Raw genomic sequence first — 6,553 nt, 5'->3', positions numbered from 1 at the left:
GAGGGGCTCCGGGGGGGGGGGCGAGGGGCGGGGGCGCGCTCGGCGATTGGCCGGTGGCGTCGGGCAGGAGGGCTCTCCATTGGTCGGCGAGGCGGAGCGGCGGCCGGCGATTGGCTGCGGACGAGGAAGCAGGAAGGAGGACGGAGGGGCTCGCGGCGAGTTCGGCGGCGGCGGCGAGCGGCGGCGCCTCCTCCTCCTCCCCCCCCCCCTCCCCAACTCCCGCGGCCCCGGCGCCCGCCCCCCCCCTTCCCCCCCCCCCCTTCCCCGCTCCCGGCCCCTGCGCGCCGCCCGCCCGGGCCGCACCGGATCGCGACGCCCCGCGGCGAGGCCGCCTCATCCCCATCCCGCAGCCGGGGAGGCGGCGGCGGAGGAGGCGGCGCTGACGCAGCAGCGCGGAGCCCGGGAGCCGGGCGGCCCGGCAGCGCTCCCGTCGTTGGATCTCCCGTCCGTGTGTCCCCCCCCCAGCCGGGGCCTGCGGCAGCCCCGCGGCGCGGGAGCGCGCCCCGGTGAGTCCCCACGCGGCCGCGCCCCCCTCCCCGCAGCCGGGCCGGGAGCAGGTGCCGGGGCCACCGGGAACTTCACGGGGCGGGGGGCGGGCGGCCGTTAACTTGCGGCGTCCCGGCGGTGCGGGACCGGGCCTACCCCCCCCAGCCCCTCACCCCCCGGCCCGGCGGGGCCGGACAAAGGCGGCGGGGCCGGGCGGCGTGTGACAGCGGCGGGGGGGGGCCGGGCCTCCCGGGGCGGGGGGCCGAGGAGCCGGTTCCGGGGCAGAGGGGCGGGCGGGGCGCGCTCCCCTCCCGGGGCAGGGCGTTGCGGGGCCGGGAGCGCGGGACCGGCTCTGGCTGCCCAGGAGCTCCCGCAGGGCGGGGGGGGCAGCTGCTTTTGGGGGTGTCCCCCTCCCCCCCAATGCCCCCGCATGGTGATGAACCCCTCGCCCGCACGGCCACGCATTGACCGGGCGAGTTCGTCGCCTCTGGCCGCGGGCGGCCCGGTGACTGAGGGCAGCTGGCGTCGAGCGGCCAAGGTCGGGTTCCCATCGCGCTCCCATCGCGGCCGCCGCTGCCTTCCCGCCCGCGGCCCAGCGCTCGTTGTCCTCCGCTCCTTTTGTGTAGCGCTGGCTGCCGAGGGAGGCAGCTCCGCTGGCTCCCGCTTTTCCAGCGGCTTCGACCCCGCAGCTCCGCTGGCTCCCGCTTTTCCAGCGGCTTCGACCCCGCAGCTCCGCTGGCTCCCGCTTTTCCAGCGGCTTCGACCCCGCAGCCGCGCGGATCTCGGCAGAAGGATGGCGAGCGGTCGCCCGGCCACGGCTCGACGGCCGACGCTGGGATGCCGACGCCGTCTCGCCCCTCGGACCCCTTCTCTTCAGAGCAGCCGCGAAAACTTGAGAAACGCCAGCGTTTGGGAGCTGTTCTCTTTGCCTGCTGGGTTTTTTATTCCCCCTCCCCTATTCCCAAGTGCTTATCTGGAAAAGGTTCTGGTTTGGTTTTGTTGTGAAGAATACAGCTGCCCCTCGCGCTCCGTCGGAAGCCACCGCTGTCGGGAGCGGGCGAGCCTCGGAGCGAAAGGCTTCGCTGGGCTTTTGCCGGCCTGGTTAATTGATCTGCCCGTCCGTTTGCCGCAATTAGAAAGCGCTCGCTCCGGACGGGCGGGCTCTGGGTGGTCCCTGGCGCTGCGGGCGCGGGGCTGCGCTCCGGGGTCTCGGGGTTTCGCTCGCGGGGTTTCCAGCCCTGACGGCTGTGCGAGGTAGGGTGGCACGAGCTGCGTGATAGACCGATGCTTTTGAAATCTTAATGTGATTTAAATACCAGCACGCTGCTGATCGCTTGAGCAGAAAGATCCTGCTGACATATTCATCCCAAACCATCCTTCACGTTTGTCGTGTCCTGGCTACCTGAACCGTTCCCCAGCTGGAACCGGCTGGATGTGTGCTCGCGACAGGGAGCTGCGCGTTAGTCCCATTTAACAGGGTGTTTTTTTGGGTTTAAACGTTGATTTTGGTTTGTGTTCCTAACGAATTCGGTGCAGCATCTCCAGTGGAGCAGCAGCAGCAGCAGCACAGGCTTCCCAGCTGCCGTTCCCGAGCAGCACGGAGTCGCTGCCGCGATGCAGCGCGGCATCGCTTGTAGGTGTAAAATCAGCCAGAAAACGCCGGACCTGCGGGGGGGAAAGGATCCCCTCAACTTTGTGAGAGCGGCTGCTGTCTGGATGCTCCGCTTGCTGCGGGTTGGCAGTGGCCGTTGCGCAGAACGGCGGAACGCTGCTTGGAAATGCAGCGTCTGGGGGGAAAACAGTCACAGCCGTGGTCCCGTAGCAGAAAAGTGTTTTTAATTCGGAAGCCGCTGGGGCTTTCTCGTCCGGCTGTATCAGTTAGTCGAACGCGGGCGCTCTGTCCTTGCCAGTCATCAGCATCACCTCGCGGTCTCCCGTCGGACAGCCTGATTATTTATCTGGGTTTTTTTAGCGTCTCGGGGCAGAATACGCCAGCTAACTTTGTTTGCTGTTGCTCGCCGCTGTGTGACTCGGGGGCTGTACGGCCCGCGGGACGCGTGCGCTGCCGCAGTCTGTGGATATCCGATCTAGATAGCGCCTGGTGATTATTTTGGGGAAATACACCCTTCGGCGAACGCTTTTCTAATGTCGCTGCAGCGCTGAAAATAAGCCCTGAGCAGCACATCTATCCAAAGTAAACAACTGAAAAATAATTAGAAATCGTAGGCAGAAGCACGCTGGCTGTTTGGCGTGCGGCTCCGATCACGAGGAGGGGAATGAGCGGCTTCTCAGCGAGAAGGGGCCGGCGTGCTCGGGTGTGCAGACCTGGCCTCCGAAAGGAGCCGTGCTGGGCGTTTTTTGCCCCATCTGATACTCAGTTATCCGCGGCGACGCACCCCGTGGACGTGCCGACGGGAGCAACCCCCGCTCTGCGCCCAACCAGCCGAACTAATTAAGTCACAGCTATCGTATTGTTAATAATACACGAAACGGCCGTTCGGGTGGCTGGGAAATAGAAAACCCCCCCAACAAACGGCGCAGAGAAGCTGTAAAACCGAAACCGGCTTCAAACGCGAGCTGCGCGCTTCGTGGTGTCGCTGGGCTGGGGGGGGTCGGTGCTCCCAGGGGCTTCCTCGCCGCCCGCCTCGCCTCGCCGTGCCTTCGCCCGCCCGCGAGCTGCGGGTGAGCTGCGGGTGCGCCGCGTTGGGTGCGTGGCTGCAGGGCTGCGGCTGTCTCCGGATACTTCCTCCAGGTGGGAAGGCTGGGGAGCGTTGGTAGCTTCTGGGTGCAGACTGCATTTAGGGGGGGGGAGTGGGGTGCTTTGTTGGCGGTGGTCTGGTGGGATCGTGTCCCTCCTTCCGCATGGAGCCTCCAAGGCTTTGGGGCTTCTTCGGGAACGCGCGAGGCTGCCCAGCGCAGCGATCTCCTTGCTCATTTGGGCCAAAGGCTTGGTTTTTAATGACAAAATCTACTAATATCCTTGGCCAGATTGCTGCTTGGGGCGGGTGAGTGACCTGGAACAAGACTGTTGTGATTCAACCCACGAAGCTTTCGCACCTGCAGCCCCCATGCTGGAGACTGGTACTCTTTAAATGGGGAAAATGCCCTTGAATGTAATAGTACTGGTTTTATTTCTTAAGACAGAAAGAAATGTGATAGTCTGGGGCAAGGCAGTGCACCTTCATCCAGACCTGGTGTCCTAGCGTGAAGCTTCGTTGTAAGAAAGCAGAGTAAAGCAGGGGTGCAGCGATGCTTCACGTGAGAATAAAACAACTCTTCCCTTGGAAGAACGGGACGATGGAAATTTGTCTTGGTGTAAAGCGAAGTGAGGGACTGACGTTGTCGTTAAAAAGTTACACCAGAGGATGTCATTAAGAAGAATAAATGTAAATCTGATATAAAGTTAATGAATTTTGCAGCCGTTCTCTGTCCCCCGTCAGTATTTGCGGCATTGGAATTGGGTTTGTCTGTCCCACGTTGCTGCTTCTGCAACGTGGCAAAACGGCAGAGCGGGAGCGCTGGCTGGGTGCGAGAAGCGTGGTCGTCCGAGCGGCGTGCGCAGCCTGAACCCGGCGCTGAACCCTCTGGGCTCCCACCGTTGCAGCAGTGTGGTTTCCAAAGCATACTGCGGTGACATCGCCGCGGCAGCCCTGCGGCTGGGGCCGGCCGGGCTGCGCTCTGCAGCCGGCGCGGTGCCGCTGAGAGTGGGGAGAGCTGGCCTGGGGAAGCCGTCCTGTTCCCCGCATCCCGCTGATCGCTGGTGGACGCTGGATTTTGTGGTATCTTTCGTAGAGGGTGTGTAGTTAGTGACTCTGTGCAAGTCAACAAGCAGACGAGGGACGCTGCTGACTTGGGCCGGGGTTCTGCTAGGTGCGTGGCAGCTGGCTGCTCGGGCAGGCATTCTGCAGCCCCTCACAGAATCACAGAATAGTAAGGGTTGGAAGGGACCTCTGTGGGTCATCTAGTCCAACCCTCCTGCCGAAGCAGGGTCACCCAGAGCAGGCTGCACAGGACCTTGTCCAGGCGGGGCTGGAATATCTCCAGAGAAGGAGACTCCACAGCCTCCCTGGGCAGCCTGGGCCAGGGCTCCGGCACCCTCAGAGGGAAGAAGTTCTTCCTCGGGTTCAGCTGGAGCTTCCTCTGCTCCAGTTTGTGCCCGTTGCCCCTTGTCCTGTCGCTGGGCACCACTGAAGAGAGCTTGGCCCCATCCTCCTGACCCCCACCCTGCAGATATTTAGAGGCATTTCCAAGGTCCCCTCGCAGCCTTCTCTTCTCCAGGCTGAACAAGCCCAGCTCCCTCAGCCTCTCCTCGTAGGGGAGATGTTCCAGTCCCTCGGCGATGGGGACCTGGGGGTCTCTTCCCTCGGCCGCTTAAAATCGGTGGCAATGGGTGCCATGAGTGCGGTGACACCGAGCCGTCGCGCGCGGTGTCCGAGCCGTGCCGCGAGCGGTGGGGAGCAGCAGATAAACCTTCCCGTTTAGGTGGGGCAGGAACGTGTCCCCGCGCACGCGAGCTCCCCGAGAGCACGCTGCCTTCAGGGCCTGACACCTGCGTGGCACGGGCTGGACGCGGCTTTTATTAAAAATTATTTAAAAATTCCGACTTGGATTATAGGTGCGTCCTCCCTAGAGATGCTCGCTGGGGTTCTTGCTGGGGGCTGCTCGTTTTGTAGTTCCCGTTCCTTTGCCGTGCTGATGCCCCAGCGCGTGCGAGCCTCGCCGCGCAGGGTTTGCCGTGCCGGGGTGGGAAGGACCCCGGCGGCGAGGGCCGGGTGCGGCATGCGGGGGTCCCGGGGGTGCTGCCTGCCCCGCCGCCGCGCTGGGTGCTGCCCCGCGTGCCATGGGGGTCAGCGCTTCGTGCCGGCACGCGGAGCCGGGGGGCTCCCGGCGGTTTTGGCGCTGGGGAGCGCAGGATTGACGCGAAGCGTGTCGTGTTCGGGAAGAAGATGATGTTTCGGTTCAGAGCTGCCAGTCGCCGCGTTCTTCGTGTCCCAGTTCTCTTGAACAAAGGTGTGACTAAACAAGAAAATGATGATTTGTATTTGTTTTTCTTCTCCCCCCTTTGTAAGCCACGTCACAGGAGGGCGGCTGGCACCCATTGTTCTGCAGGCAGTTTTCCTGAAGGGCTTTCTCCTGCTCAGCTTTGAAACCACACGGCTTGCCCAGCTCAGCAGCCTTTTTTTTTTTTCTTCTTTAAATAAAAGATCTTGGCTTTTAGCGTATCAATATTTCAAATTATTGACGACGCTCTTAGCAATAAGAAGGAGGCGTTTTCCTAGCGTTGATTTGAATGAAGCAGCCTTGCCGGCAGCTCAGTTTTCCGTGCCTGAGCGATCGTCCTTTGAACACAATCCCAGCGAAGCGTCGAGAGCCGGGGAGCTGGCTGGGCCGTGCCGGCTCGCCCGGTGCGTGGCCGGCCATTGTTCCTGCCTGCAGCGCTGAAAATCGCGAGCGTGCGCCCGCCTGCGCGCAGCGCAGCCCTCCCGTGCCGCCGGCCGCTGCCGGGGAGCGTGGCCCGGGCAGCCCCGCGCTGGCCGAGCCCTCGCCGGGGAAGGTCCCGAAGAGGAAGGGTGCCTTGGCCGGCGCCGAAGACGGCGGGGGCACGGGGTTGGTGGTGGCAGGGTGACGCGGCCGGGTGCCGTAGCGTTGGGGACGGTTGGCAGGTTGAGCGCGTTCTTGCCGAGCTGGGTTTGGGAATGCTGTAGGAAGGGAGAGGGGTTGGGGGGGGGAGTGGAGAGGGGCAGGGGGGCATCTCCCTGCGTGGAGGGAGGGTGGAGAGGCGGTGGGTAATAAGCAGCAATAATCCCGTATTGATAAACGTGGAAGATGACCCACAGAGGTCCCTTCCAACCCCGACCATTCTGTGATTTGGAAGGAGAAGGAAGGCGCAGGCTGGTGGGGGAAACTAGTGGGCAGCAGGAGTGCTTTCTGAAATGAAAAGAAAACCCAGAACACCCAGATGCCAGAGGCATGTTTGGTTCTGTGTCTTTGTTCGTCTAGCTCAGTCAAAATCTGTTGGAGATAGCGAGGCTGGAGGTGGCTCAGAGCAGGGAGACGCAGCAGATCT

General features: G+C 63.2%; 1 protein-coding gene across 1 annotated transcript in view; it reads left to right on the top strand.

Moving 5' to 3' along the window:
- The first annotated feature begins 337 nt into the window (after positions 1 to 337).
- The window catches only part of BAHD1 (bromo adjacent homology domain containing 1), a 44,227-nt gene continuing 38,011 nt past the window's right edge, over positions 338 to 6,553 (top strand). Inside the window, exon 1 of the mRNA XM_075426909.1 lies at positions 338 to 506. The gene's annotated coding sequence lies outside the window, so the exon portion shown is untranslated. The remainder of the gene's footprint in view (positions 507 to 6,553) is intronic.

The sequence above is a fragment of the Opisthocomus hoazin genome, chromosome 7 (genome assembly GCF_030867145.1).
Source record: "Opisthocomus hoazin isolate bOpiHoa1 chromosome 7, bOpiHoa1.hap1, whole genome shotgun sequence".
Classification (NCBI taxonomy): domain Eukaryota; kingdom Metazoa; phylum Chordata; class Aves; order Opisthocomiformes; family Opisthocomidae; genus Opisthocomus; species Opisthocomus hoazin.
Note: the sequence above shows the minus strand (reverse complement) of the source record. Positions and strands in the feature narration are given on the sequence as shown.